General features: G+C 33.1%; 1 protein-coding gene across 1 annotated transcript in view; it reads right to left on the bottom strand.

Moving 5' to 3' along the window:
• The window catches only part of LOC145299351 (uncharacterized), a 348674-nt gene that overhangs the window by 120309 nt on the left and 211935 nt on the right, over window positions 1-16430 (bottom strand). The gene's annotated exons all lie outside the window — the stretch shown is intronic.

Below are 16430 nucleotides of genomic sequence, written 5' to 3' on the forward strand. Positions count from 1 at the left end.
ATGAATGTCTTTTCAAAAAGTAATAGAGCATTCTAGGTAGCCGATAATGCTAATATATAAAGATCACAGAATAAATATACTTCGTGGTTATGATGGATACTTATGAAATAAGAACCATTGCATTCTGACAAAGCAATATTTTTCCTTTTTTGATTATCTGCAAGAAGCTTTCATTGGTTCTCGTCATTTGGAGACGCCATACACATCTTTTGATTCTCCCCTTCAAAGATTGATCTCTCTGGCAAGGAAGAACCAATATTCTCACTTAGTGTAAATCCACAGCTTTTGTAAAAAGGCAAGCACTCTAGGTGGCCGATAATGCTAATGTGAAAAATGATGTGTAGCTTAATTGCCATATATATTTTCAAACCTTACTACACACACACGTAAGAACTTTAAAAAGTACATAGCAAGCATACCCGGTGAACCAAGTGCAAGTGAAATACAAACGATTGCACTGAAAGGGACGGCTAGAATCCTGAAAAGATCTATTGGTTGGATTCACTAAAATAGGGGTAAATGTCAGACATCTGGTGGGATGTCCCATCCCCTAGAAGAAAAAGTTTAAGAAAAATGAAAAAAAAGACACATATACTCTTATAAATTTGTTATTTTTGTATATTGATATTCATATCAATAATAATTTTCAATAATAAGATTTTTATTATATATATATATATATATATATATATATATATATATATATACATATGTGTGTGTGTGTGTGTGTGTGCGAATACATATACATATGTATGTGAGAGTGCATGTGTGTATGCCGACAGGTGTATGAATACACGTGAATCGTATCAGAGGTAAGGGGTAGCGAATGATTTTGATGCTATCCCTCACGTCGTTTCTAGCTAAGATATTTAATTATACATCTTTCCTCCTCCTTATCCTTCTTTCGCCCCCTCTTCTTTTTTAGTCGAATGCCCCTTGTCAAAACAAGAGTCGAAATTAGTTAACGAAATGGCCCCTTTGCTCATTACTCCTGACACGCGCGAAATAACGATCCTTTTAATTGGAGGGCCGCTACGCGCGACCAAACATTTGGCGCGGGACGCCATTTTCGTTAACTCTTATTATCTCACTTGTTAAACCTTAGTTTGAATCGGGGTATCAGATTTCCAGAATCGTGCTTTTTTTTGTTTGTTTTTGTTTTTGCATTTCTGGTTTAGACATATTCGATGAACTATCTGTAACCTTTTCTTGATCGTAACCGTTTGAAAAACATTAAAACCGATCCCTTCTTCGACCTTATTCCAGGAATATCATTAATCTACGTCTGCTTTTTTCCTATCTATCTATACAGGGAGTGTGGAAAACAGCTCTTTATAATTAAGGTCTTTGTAATTTATTTCTGGAATATGATTCTTACAAGAAACGGATCTGATAAGAAAATGCATAGCATAGAGTTGTATTAAGAGTTCAACACTGGCGCCGTCATTCACTACCCGTTAATTAAGCTACCTGGAAACCGCATCAGCTGATTTCACAAACAACTAATTTTTTTTACTAGTTTGATAAAACCCCACGCTTTAGATTTTTTTTATCATACTTATTTCTTGTGAGGAATATATTTTAAGCAATAAGTTACGTGTACTTTATAATAGAGAATTACTTCCCGCACACACGTACACAAACATATAAACACACGTATAGTCTTTGTCTGTTTGCTTGTTTATTTTATGACCCCAATAGAGTACTAGCTAGAGACTCTCTTACACATATATATTCTCAAACTGCATTCCATGAGATAACTGTCTAAGTATATTTCATTATAATCCAAAAGGTGATACAAAAACTATAAATTTACAGAAATTTGACTCAATTTATGCCAATTTATGTTATGACGACCAACCGCGTTCTATCATTCATAGCCTCTTCCATAGGGATTCGCTAAGACTAATCCAGGACTATCTCTGCCAACCCATCACTTCTGTATTTTCTGTAAATGCATACTCTTAATAAGTACCTCCTTGTTTTCTTATTTCTTTTCGACTCTTTATGGCTACAAAATTTACCAACCCCTGTTGCTTAATCAATGAGAGTTATTGCATTCACCCGACATAAAAATCGATTAAAAAAAATCTAAATAAATAAGATTGAATATGTTGTTTGCTGTTATGAGCCGGGGATCGTATGATATGGGATTCCTCATTCAATCCCGGACAACACCGGATCTTTGTGGTAGTTTATATATAAGAGATGAGGTCCTCGAATTACGACAGCGATGCATCCTTAACAAAGCATCATACCCCAATTGTTGACACACCCAAATAAACACCTATGTCGACCGCGCGCACTTACGCAGTATTACAGCGATAATTTAGGACATCAAAACACAAGATCTCAGTGACATTATTTTTTTGATAATTATGTCATTTTATCATTAAGATCATAGTGAAACGGCGTGGCAAGCATAATTAAAACGGGACATAACTCTGCTGGAAATTAATTCCATTCACAGCAGAGTTATTTTCTCTTGATTAATTGGATATGTTGATACTTTATCAGCGTGGGTGGTGCTTTCATAATCCGTATAACAGTCGTGATGTTAATCTGCATACGAGTGGTATAGGTGGGTTTTAGTGATACATTACCTCCCCTCTCAAGGGTGGTCTAATATAGGAGTAGGCAATCTTTTGCTAACTGCCTGCCGACTTAAGTTTTCGCCATTATTCAGTGAGCCAACAAGACATATATTCTTATACAAGTAAGGATTAATATACTTATTTTACAATTCATTTCATTTTATTTTTTTTATTACTATATAGTTATATTCAATAATATTTAAAGTTGTGAATAACATTAAAAGAAATGGAGTTTAAATTAAAAAAAAAAACTTTTTTGAGAAAAGTCTGAACACAAAGCAAAGCCTCCGCTCCTTTATTGAAATTTAAGCCAAGATTAACAGCAGCCATTAAGCAAGCAGCATCATGATTTAGTCTGACACAATTCTGAGAAAAAAAAAATGTTTTCTTAAAAATATTTTCTTACGCTATATATAATTTACCCCCTTTTTTGTATATTGCATCACGGCAAATTGAAATTGCGATTTAAATGAAATAAAAAAAGACATTTTATTATTAATGGGGGCCTTTCCCTTGCTCGATCTTGACCAGTTGCTCAATATCGACAAGATATTGAGTAACTTTAAGTTTGACGAAGTTTTCTGAATTTTCAATTGTTAGGCGACTACGTTGTGGATTTAGCATTGTTTTCGTGCGAGAGAAAAATTTGATCACAGCAACATTTTTTTTTTTTACACAGGCATCACCACATTATCAAGGCCAAGAGGCCACTCAAGGATAAAGGTTAAAGAGTGTACAGTAGAAATTGGACAATATAGTAATCATTAGTAATGAAAATTCGGTAAATTTGCTAACTTATATAGAACGGCTCATCAACCATATTGTAGTCAGCCGGAAAGCAGGAAAAAGGAAGACAATTCGACAGGCGTGCAGTTCTAAGAAAGAAGCTTTGTTCATGGAATCTACGTTTAGGTTTAGGCACAGATAAAAAGTGGGGAAATTATTCATAGTGTTTTCAGCTAGACGAGTGTTTCTTGTGAAAGTTAGGCGAGGGGGGGAGCGTACTGAAGCTCAGTCGAACACTTTCGATTATCGATTTTCGATACTTATCCGATGCATTCTGACATAAGACCTACGTAAGAACATTCCCAGACACATCAAGTACCTTCGTGTAAAAATTCATAATTATCGACATAGCCGTTTCTGAGTCCATAGAAATCTCTCTTTCTCTTTCTCTTTCTCTCTCTCACACATACAGACAAAAGTTCTTTTTATATTATAGTAGACAGATATCCAAGCCTATGATGTTTGTGCATACGCTTGTGTGTGTGTATATATATATATATATATATATATATATATATATATATATATATAAACAGGAGTTAATATATATATATATATATATATATATAAACAGGAGTTAATATATATATATATATATATATATATATATATAAACAGGAGTTAATATATATATATATATATATATATATATATATATATATATATATATATATATATATACGACTGTGTGCATATACTGTGCACGTATATGAGTTTGCATCCAAGTGCATAATTCTTTCGGTGCTCTAATATGAACAATAGTGGGAAAGGGGTGGCGTGTTAATGGACGGAAATTCTTAACATCGACCCTGTAATTTTAAAACAGGAAATAGCAAGCAAAATAATGTTTTCCTTCGTGAATTTGACACGAAGATGGAGAGATAATAATAATAATAGTAATAATAGTAATAATAATAATAATAATAATAATAATAATAATAATAATAAAGGCAATAAAAATCAAAACGGAATTCAAAACATATAAGTGCAATACGCCCCTGTAACAACGATATTTATTTTTGCTTACATTTATATTCGTATTGATTTTTATACATATCTCTACAATTATATGAATGCAAATTTGTCTGTGCGTGTGTGTGATTCCTTATAGACTCCGAAACCGTGGAACAGAGTTTCTTCAAAATTTACAGAACTTTAGAGTGTAAGGCTGGGAGTGATCTTAGTTAAGTTTTGTCTCAGAATATCCCCGATAATTACCGATAATCGAAACCGTTATTTTAATTTATCTATCATCGGTAAAGCCATTTTTCCATTTCGTCGCTTAGCAACAATGATAGAACAACGGGCCGTGAAAATTCTACTGTGAGTAAGTTGATAGCGTGTTTTTTTTTGTTTTTGTTGCATGACGTAGTCTGTAGGTTCAAACTCCGTACGTAAATTTCTTAATTTTCTTTCATTTACTGCAATGGATTTCATAAGACTTGAAAATCTACGCGTTTTATCAGTGTAAAGGTTATGCTTCTGTTTCTGAACGTCCATTGAACACGCAACTGATCCTGAAGAAATTGCAAAACAGTCTACACACATACTTAGTGAAAATGTAGTTAAGATTTTCTTATATGTCGGTTTAACAAAACATAGGCCCTAGCAATCAAGTACAAGTGGTATGCCCGGCAACATAAGATAAGGAATTTTTCGACACAGTTGACCAATTGTAGAAATATACAGCGACAACCACATTAATTCTTACAACGAATAAATTTATTTAATAGATAGTCGATGTTTATCCTGTGGTTTCTTTCGCATACGGTTCAAGAAATCATGGCCCCATAAAACCTCGCCAAAGTAGTTGGTTTTGAATAGCTGCTAAGGGGACAAATCAGAGAAATTGGACTACGTTGATCAGTAAGGTGTCATTATAACCTAAATCTACTAAAATAATTTTAGGATAAAAAAGAAAAGAAAATATTGGAATTACCAAAGATACAGATCAAAATAAGCATAAAAACGCATCAAAGCAACCCCATGAAAGGGCGGGTAATAATGCTAGTATATATATATATATATATATATATATATATATATATATATATATATATATATATATATATATATATATATATGCAGTAGATAAGAAAAGTTTACTGGGCAAAAGCAAATGTAAACTACAATCTAATATATAGTAATATTTATATATTAATCCTAACCAAATAAAAAAAAAGCTCAGCGACAATAAGAAGTAGAGATTGACACAAGAAGCATAAATGAAAACCGTACATTAAAATTTAAATGTAAATTTTTTTTTTCGGCATAATTCCTCAAACAAAGATAAATAAATCCTTGTTCACTGTAGTTTCAAAGAATGCAAAATTCTATTGAGACGATGTTAGCAAAGTTATACGTGCAGCAAAGCTAAAATGTGCTGAGTTTAGCACTGTAGTATATGACGGTAGTCATCAAATGCAAGTTTAGTTAGAGATTTATAAAGAATCGGAACTGAAATCGGTAATTGTATCGGAATCGGGAATTTAGTACGGAATCAGTAATTGTATCGAAATCGGGAAAATTTCTAATTGTCCCATCACTACTCAACTCAAGCTGCGATCGAAATATAACTGTCCAACTGAATGTACGTGATATCTCAATCTGAATTTAATGTAAACTGTCAATTGCTTGATTGCCCTAATTGTTTTGACCATATTAGCAATGCATATATATATATATATATATATATATATATATATATATATATACACACCCACACTGCGTATCAAATTATTAACGAGATAACATTTTTGACGAGTTTCAAAAACTTACCCTTAGTTTTGTATCAAAAGCTTCGGAAACGTTGGAAACGCTGAGCTGCGCGTACTGTGAAACTTTCGTACTCTTCCGCGCAATGTAAACAACTTGCCATCGTAATTGCTGAACCTACGGTATTTTAAATTATTAACAAGGCAGTTTGTTTCGTCAATAAAATGGATCGTAAAGGTGGATTGAGTAGTTCTAAAAAGAGTCCTATTACAGAACAACTAGCAAACGTTAAAACTACCCTCGAAATATCGAAAATGATAGGAAGGTACCATCAAGATATGAAGAACTTTGTCAAGGACCCTACAAAGGTATTAAGAGAGCTGATAAAGGTAAATCTAGAGTTGTTTCACGCCGTTCTCTACTCCAAATGAAACATGAAGTTGTTAAGAACCCTGGGTAGACAAGTTCTGAAGTCTTTGACCAAGTTGGATTAAAGAATGCCTCAAAAAGTACTCGATGTCGCCTTCTGAAATAAGTGGCAAAGTCTGTTAAGCCGTGACAAAGCCCACATTTAATCAACATCACATACAAAACCGATAGAAATGGGAAGAGGACAACATGAAAACAGATTTTTCCAACGTTTTGTTCACGGATGAAGTGCGTGTCACTCTTGATGGCCCAGATGGCTGGGGCCAGGGATGGCTCCTAGATGGACGACATCGTCATCAGCGTTTAAGGCGCCAACAAGGTGGTGGTGCGATAATGATTTGGCCTGGAATTATCGGAGGTACTTAGTTGGTCCATGGAGAATCTCAGAAGGCGTAAAAATGACATCAAATGCTTACATAGCTTTTCTGAAAGAGCACTTTGAACCATAGCTGAAAAAGCAAAGGTTGACGTTCAGAAGAACCATTATTTTTATGCAGGATAATGTTCCCTCATATGCATCAAACAAAAGCAAAGAGTATTTGCAACAACTGGGGTTTTCTGGGCTACGGAAGATGGAGTGGCCTGCGAATTAATCAGATTTGAACTCAATTGAGAACCTTTAGAATATCATGAAGCGACGCCTCTATGCATGTGGACGTCAATTTAATAGCAAAGACGAGTTGTGGGATGCTCTCCACGAGGTATCGCGAGGAATAACTGTTGACGAAATCACAGATTTGACTAATTCTGTGGACCAACGTCTTTTGCAAGGCATTCATAAAAAAGGATCGCATATCCCTTACTAATTATGTCAACGTAAAAATTGCTATGTAATTATTGTGTTCTAAGCATTTTTCCTAGTTCATTTAATGTTTGAAAATTATTTTAATAAACAAGTTATGGGTATATTGTGTTTTTTTTCACTGAAATCAACAGATATTCCTATTTTTTGCAATAGTTTCGCTAATACTGCTTTAAATACTTTTATTTTCGGACTGGAGTAACTGCATAGTATCGTATGCACTTTCTCAAAGTTTCATGGATTTTTATTCACTCGTTCCTTAAATATTAAAAAAAAAATGTAACCTCGCTAATAATTTGATAAGCACTATATATATATATATATATATATATATATATATAGTTTTTAAAAATAATAAATAAATAAATAATACGTCCAAATAAAATTGGGCGACTTTCTAAGAAAATTACCGGTTTCCGAGGCGGAGACATAAACATTACTATCGTTTAAAAAAATCAAAACAAAAAGGGAGGTAAAAGTATATATATATATATATATATATATATATATATATATATATATATATATATATATATATATATATGTATATATGTATATATATATATATATATATATATATATATATATATATATAAAGCTGAACGTCTGTGTGTGTCTGGTCACGAATAGGCCACCTTCGTGGCCTTCGGGCCATGATCAAAGTGTAGTTTCTGTTCCGGCAGATACTGCAAGCAAAGACCATATGTGGGGGCGACCCTACATATAAGACATTGGTCAATGTAGGGGCAACCCTTCATACCAATTGTCACTATCCAGCTCCCCTACTCCCCGGGGAGTTGGTCCCCATTTCCCCTTCACTCCTCACATTAAAAATCGGTCTTGTGCCTAATTTGCTCGGTGGGGGAAGCAAATAAATACCTGGTCACGAATAGGCTCCTATATGGTTGACTATTATAGAAAAATGATCACATATAATGATAGAAGATGTATCGAGACACAGGAATATGTATGTTTAATCTGGCATAATGATGATTCATTAAAATTGTGGGGTCTACGTACGCGCCTGGTCCACAAAGTATGGAAAGAAAAAATTAAAAAATTAAAAAAAATTTTCACAAGTGTTTTTGATATAGATGTACATAAGAATACTTTGATAAGTATGTTTTAACTTAAGTAGGGATGGTATAATAACATTGTGGGGTCTGCGTTCGCACCTGGTCTCCATAGAATGGAAATAGACACAAACTTTAAAAAAGACTTTTCATATCTGTCTGCGTAAGTATACTTTGATAATTATGTTTCATGTTTCAGTTTGAAGAAATATCGTATAATAAAATTATGGGGTGTTCGTTCGCGCCTGATCTCCATAGAATGGAAATATGTCACAAAGTTTTACCAGTATTTTTTTTGATCCACAGAATATTGTGATAAGTGTTTCAGTGTGAACAAGTATGGTATAATAAATTATGTGGTTTATCTATTTTATTTTTACTTTCATCATATTTTGCCAAATTCGAAGCTATCTCGTTACAACCCTTCCTTTTCATAACCTATCATACTTTAATAAATCAGAGTCCATTTTCTTTAGGCTGTTTTTGAACCCAGTCAACGACGGGTACTTTTACTAGTATATATATATATATATATATATATATATATATATATATATATATATAGAGAGAGAGAGAGAGAGAGAGAGAGAGAGGAAGAGAAACAGGGGAAGATATGTACACACACACGCGCGCGTGCACACACACACACATATATTTGGTTATTTGTTGGAATTTTCATTGAGATCACATACGAAGCAATTATACGAATTTTCCTGAGACTAAGGTTAATGTTGATCTGTAGCTCAAAATAAACTCTACTAAAATTTGGTGCGGAAAAAGGTATTGGAGCCATGGGATTTAAATATAGCTTATTTAATATTACAAGTGACGCTTATGTCAGACACTTTATCCATTCTGTGAAGTACATTTAATGCATGTCTGCGTTGGAGTGGGAACACACAACAGGAATTGATGAGGAATCTGACTACTTGGCGATATTAAAAGTCTAATCTCATTATTTTTTATTGGACTTTCTTTCTCATGATATATTTCTTTGTATTATGGTTTTGTATCACAGATTCTTTAGAAGTTTTTTTTCCTTTGGAGCTTTTAATTTTCTATTATAAGTTGATGATCGTTTGCTTAGTAGTTTTTTTATGAATATATTAATAAATTCAATGCAAATATATATATATATATTATTTATGAATTTATTTATTTTATTTATTAATGTTAATTTTATTTAATTATATTTTTTTTTACTTTTTAGTTATTATTGTTTAAATTTTTCCTGAAAGCTATTAAATACTGATCATTATTGAACTTTACCTTACCTAATCAGGTTCTAAGCGAGATAGTAAATATAAATCTTTATTCATATCTATACTCCCATAAATTTAATTTTTTTTGTTGTGTGTATTGATATTCATATTAAAACCCCTTTTTTCTATTTATTTAAGAAGAAAATACAACTTTGGAATATATTGGTCGTGGAATTGTATTCACTGACAAAAGATCTAACTAATTTGCAGATTCTTTTAAACTTTCATTTTAATTAATTCCCTATTAGTTTTTATTTCGATTTTCTTATGGGATGATTACCTTTAGTTAACTATTATGCATAATCATATTCAATTATATTCGTGCAGATCTTCTACATAATTTATACTTGCGTAATATTTGCGTAAAAAGGTTATAGTAAACACAAACCTCATTCTATATATATTTATTTATGCGTATATATATATTTGTTTGAAAGATTTTGCGTACCAAACTCCTCTGTCAGTTTTTGGTCTACACTTAATATATAGGGTATTCGAACCCATGCAAAACTTTATATTTGGGGTTTAGCCTGGGAAAATCGGTGCAAGAGTGTGAAAATTAAAAAAAAAAAAATGAAATTTGCCAGGTGAACGTCGAACAACGGTATTACGAATATGCATGCGTAACGTAATAGCTATTAGTTTATGTTTTAATTTAAGCCTTGCAGGAAATACCCCTTTATAGCTCAGACATTAACGTCAAAGGAAAGACTAAATCGTAATCTATACGTTTTGGTTTCGATTCTCGGTGGTGGCGCATGAGTCATTAAAAAAAAACTTTTAGAATCATTAATATATTTTGGGTCCAATATAATATAATAATAAATACGAAGTCTGCATTAATCGAAATGTTATATTTAAGCGTATTTTACGACCAGGCATTGCCGGGCGGGCTGCTCGTATATATATATATATATATATATATATATATATATATATATATATATATATATATATATATATGTTCTTCCGTCGATTTCTACATATGAAGTCTACATAACAATTAAGTAGTCCAAAATCCATACATAAATTGTTTATACTGGTGAAGGCTTGTGTAGAACGATCCACATTCTTTGACACAACTGTTAATCTCTGTCGGTGCAAATGAATTTCGCGTTATTATTAATTCTTTACACACACACACACGCACACACACACACACACGCACACACACACACACACACATATATATGTATATTTTAACATTCTATTAAATACAACGGTTTTCTTTATTTATTTTTCTGTTGATTTTCTTGATTTGACGAGTATTTTTTCTCGTTTCAGTTGGTAATTTGTGTATTAGGTTGCCATATTTTGTCAACCATTTTCCTCTAGCGCTTTCGATCATTGATCGTCATCAGGAGCAATTTTATTGTTGTTAAAGAGGTTCTTTTTCTGTAGCCTTTTTATATGTAATTAATTTTTATTCGGTTTTCATTTATTGGTTTAATTTTATTTCCTTTTTTTTTATTTAAGTCGTGTGTTAGGGAGGGGATGGTAAAGAATGGTCTGATGATGTCTATGTTTTGTAACTATAAGTCAATATATATATTTAGTTACAAATATATATATTTATTGTTAAATATATTTTATTACCTATATATATATATATATATATATATATATATATATATATATATATATATATATATATATACATATTTAATATTTTATTACCATTATATCTGTTTAGTTACACATATTTCTGCTACCGAATCGTATCAACGATCCAGTAACTTCGTCAGACTTGGACAGAAGTGGTTATTATGATTAAAAGAAGACGATTAAAAAAAGAGGGAGGGACTACCCCTCTTCCTCTCTCCGCATACCCCTTTCCCTCTCTCTATCTATATCTCTCTCTCTCTCTCTCTCTCTCTCTCTTTCTCTCATTTCATATACTAGAAATCCGTGTCGTGTCTGGTTAAAGGGTTCTTTTAAAATTCATTCTCACCCTCCTTTGTTCTTTCTTTTTTCTTTTCTCCTTTAGTCATTAAATCTTTAAACTTAAATCCCGGCAGATCTAAATTGAGACCCCCCCTTTTTTTAATCATCTTCTTCTAATATCGTATTTTCTAATCATAATAACCAATTCTGTCCAAGTTTGACGAAGTTACTGGATCGTTGATACGATTCGGTAGCGGAAACATGTGTAACTAAACAGATAAAACGGTAGTAAAATATTAAAAAAAAAAAAATTTTCTCTGTAATAGTATTGAGCACATTCTTCAAGTTTTTACTATTTACCAGTTCTGCTATATATATATATATATATATATATATATATATATATATATATATATATATATATATATATAATGAAATATGAAATAAATAATATTATTATGGGCCATCTTCTTCCAATTACGGGATTTCCTTGGATTTTACTTGTGCAAATGGAAATTCAATTAACTTTCTTGAAGTTAGATATTTGGATTTTACCGTCACTGGATTATTTATCTTCCACCAGACTATCCATTCATGTGTAATCACCTTTTTCTTCACCATATTCCCTCTGCTTCACTTTTTTGTTATCAAGTAACATCTTTGACTTACTTGTTGTTTCATCAAATACTTTTGCATGCAAAATCCGATCCCGCATTTTGCTAATTCCTACCCTCTGATGAGAAGGAAAGTATTTCTTCTAAACTCTGCGGATTAAGAACTATCCACTTATCTAGTGTTTCCTTTTCAGATTAAATATGTTTTTAACTCATTTCAACGTGTTTTTTTTAACTGTTTGCTCGTGTATATATATATATATATATATATATATATATATATATATATATATATGCTTATCGCCAAGTCAAGAGATGCCTATTGGAAACAAACACCACGGCTATAGATAGGAGGAAAACAATCAGTTAGAGCATAGTTTAAAACTAATGCATTTCTTTAAGGAAGAAAAGGATTTATTATTTTTTAATAACATTTGTTATTCCATAAGGAATCGTATTATAAACAGTAAATCATACAGATTGATGTAGGAAAAATTGTGGACTCGTTTGTAAGATGTAGTTAGTTAAGCTACTTTTTATGGAAATCGATCCAGACAAGGCGTGAAGCCACTTAATATAAGGAGCAAACAAAGACAAAGTTTATTATTGCTAAAATATGAGGTGCCTATTAAAAAAAAATCAAAGTTGTAGGTAGGAGGAAAACAGCCAGTTGAAAGAGAGATTAAAAACCCAGCTGTTCTTTGAAAGAAGACGTTTAGGTATTTTGTGGGTTCACTTCTCAACCTTTCCGATCATATTCGTTTTAGGATGTGATCAAGGCTTAGTTTCATAATTCCAAACTCGACATGAGTATCCATTAAACCATTCCCCTATATAAGATCAAAAGTAAGGTTAAGGAAATTGTAAAAAGGGCTCTCCGAATAATAGGGCACGGGGCACTTTATATGAAATGTAAAAAGTAAATTCCACTCTTCTGAATGTTGAAAGTTATATCCTCGAGACGCGTAACACCCATAATACAATAGCGAATTATTTGGAACTTCTACCCAGTCATGGCTGACGGAACAAGAGCATTCTACCCCCCCGAAGATTAAATGAAAGGTTTTGTTGTAAATTATTCGCAGATTTCTGAGTTCGACTGAAAGATTCCTGACTTCGATAGGGTACACCTGAAGAAAGTCGGAGGTTACATCGACCAAAACGTTGTGAAAATAACACTCAATATGAGAATACTAGTTCGAAGAGCCTAAATAATACAAATAACAAATCCTCATCTAAAAAATTCAGAAACGTAATGCCGTATTTGTATGTAATATAGAAAGGAAATAGCGTCAAATAGACGGAATTAGTGAACCACCATTTTTACAATCTGCGAAATGGTTTAAGTCTAATCTGATCAATCTTGCATATGTAACATGCCGCGCGAAAATGTTAGCCTGATTTCGTTAAAATTTACTTTCGCAGTAAGGAATGTCGCATCGGTCTATTTCTACATGGCTGGTTTGGTAAGTCGCCTGCGTCGACACAAACATTCCACACCCAAATGCCTCCTATCCACATGCGCACGTGTTCGGCATGGTTTTTACACCTCAGGAGCACTGAGAGTCATTTTTGTACATGCACTCTCTCTGATGCGTTCAGGTAGATGTTTACAGCTTCAGGAAGTGATTTTCTTCGTATGCAATTTCGCAGTAAATACGCATATTTTAGGTAAGATATTGTACGAGGGGTGCTACAAAACTAATGCCTCCTATTTTTTTATTTCGCCCCAATGGATCAGAAGAGATTACAAATAACATTTATGACCCGAAAGACTCATCTGTCTGTTGCAGGTATTGACAGTTTCAAACTCTCAGGGAGCAACCCTTATAATAAACGTGCGTCAGAAGCAGAGTTGCGTCATTTAATTCCCGGAAAAAGGGCGTTGAGAATGGTGTTGCGTATGTAGAAAATAAATTCTGAAACACAAAAGATCGCTCGTTTCAAAGGTACCACTCCCGTCTTCGTAGATCTTCAACTTTCTGAGTTGAAAATAGGAGGCTTTATATTTGGAACGACCCTCGTATGACAACGCGAGCGCATGCACAACTATCGCTCATCGCTGGCAAAAGCGTATTGAAAATAGTGTAGAAAAATCAAATCTGGAGCACAAAGTGTCGTTCCTTTTAATGGTACCACTTCCGTCTTTATAGCTATTTAACTTTCTGTGTTAAAAAATAGAAGGCTTTCCTTTTGGAACACACCTCGTATTTAACGTTGTAAAAAAACATAAATCTTACTGTATTTCTTAAGAGTGCTCAATAACAGGCAGAGTTATGTATTAGTTGATATTCTTTTTATCTATACAAAGATATTGTTTTACTACAGGGTCATCGTTTATCAAGATCAAAACTCCATTCGAGGATAAGTGTTAATAAGTGTTAGGTAGACTGTGAGATCGGTAATGGCGGAACTTGAGTTGATTATTTAAGAAAAGGGCTCAACAAGAATTTATTTACATTAGACTTGAAAACGATCATGTTATAGTCAGCTGGAAAGCAGCCCCGCTGACCATTGTATATAATTCATAAATATCTGATGATAGCTCAAACGGTGAATGCTATATGTTTTGTTTTCGATTCTAGCTGACGGCATCCAAGTCATCATTTTCTTTTACTTTTGAAATCACTACAATATATTGGGTACAATGTAATATAAAATAATCGATAGGAAATTGGCTCTATAATAATAAATAAGATCTCTGTATGAATTAAAATATTATATTTAAGCCTATTTTACGATCGAGCAACTAAAAAACGGATGGCGTATATTTGTTGTAAATGGACACTGGGACGGGTACAAAAGTAAACTGTGGTTTAATCGGTATTCCGAAATTAATGAGGGTTCCTTAAACGACGCGTCATGAGCCGACCTGTTAGCCTAATTCTTTGAATCATGAACTCTTGGAAATAAAGAAATACTACTCTTTAATCTTAGCTAAAAGTCCAGAGAAAATTAATTTTGTATATTATTTTTCTGTATTGTTTTTTTTTTTTTACAAATAAAAGTTAAAATTATTTTAAAACGTATTCATTGTAACTGTTTTGCTTAAATATAGATTTTGAATGTTGAATGAAATTAGAACTATTCCTCTAGACGCCATTTTTAATGCAACCATTTTTTTTTTTCTGGCGTAAAGACCTGGCAACACCCCCAACCAATGTTCGTACATCTCAGATACATTTATAGATATTTAAATATTTAGGTTTCTCTTCTTTTTTTTCTAGGTAATTTTTTTTAATGTTTGGCGCGGTACCGTTTTGTTGTCGTCTGCCTCCGTGGAAATGCCTTCAATCTCGGTGGTAAGAAAAAGATGGCTTATCTCTAATGCTCATCGTTGAAACTGATTCGCTGCAAGATAACATCGAAGTGACTGCATTCCTTACGCACTTACGGGTTGGGGGTTCCGTTATTATTCGTACCTAAATAGATATCAAAGCGAGACTATAGCCCCATGTGTACGTACGTACGTATGCATAAATGGCGCGGGTGTTTAGACAGATTTACGTAAGCATGCGTACGCCATTACATCCTCTATAGACTCGTAGAGATAACGAAACAATTTCTTTTCACAGCATCTCGCTATTTGATTCTTTGTTGTTTAAACATTTTTATTTTGTATCGTTAGAATTATTCCGGCTTCTGTTCTCATCTTGAGTGTTACTCTCACAACGTTTCGGCCGATGTAACATCCGACCCGTGGCGTAATAGATAAAATACTAAGTAAAATTCAGTTCCAAGCTATATTCAGCTTACTGTTTCTATTATTTCACTCAAAATAAGGCACACCGCCATTTAGACGTAAAGGGTTACTAATCGGGACCAAATCTACACGGGCACTATGTAGGGAGTTGAGTAGCGAGATATTTGTTCACATTATACCAGACCTTCTACATGTCAGTAAAGTCAGAGAAGCAGGGACCCAGTAGAGAATTCTACAGTTTAGCAGTTCGAAAGGAAGAAACTTTTAGAGCAGAATGCTTTCCAACATCTAAGGATCTCTACAATGTAGAGGTGGGATTTTGCTACCTGTCGGATTAGCTCAGTCCGTCGATACTAAGAATACAATTGCGATAATATCTTGTATATTTAGAAAACCATTGTTTGCTCATATCAGGGAATGCCGACGAGGTTGTTCAGTAATTTTTTGTTGTAGGTCAGAGTGATCTTCGTTAAGGGCACAGGCTTTTGAAATCCTACATTTTCGACCTTGTATCACATCTTTCTCCTATGGTTGAGAGATATGCATTAGTCCTAAGACCATGATCGAT

The sequence above is a fragment of the Euprymna scolopes genome, chromosome 2, assembly GCF_053919585.1.
Source record: "Euprymna scolopes isolate OS-2025 chromosome 2, ASM5391958v1, whole genome shotgun sequence".
Classification (NCBI taxonomy): domain Eukaryota; kingdom Metazoa; phylum Mollusca; class Cephalopoda; order Sepiida; family Sepiolidae; genus Euprymna; species Euprymna scolopes.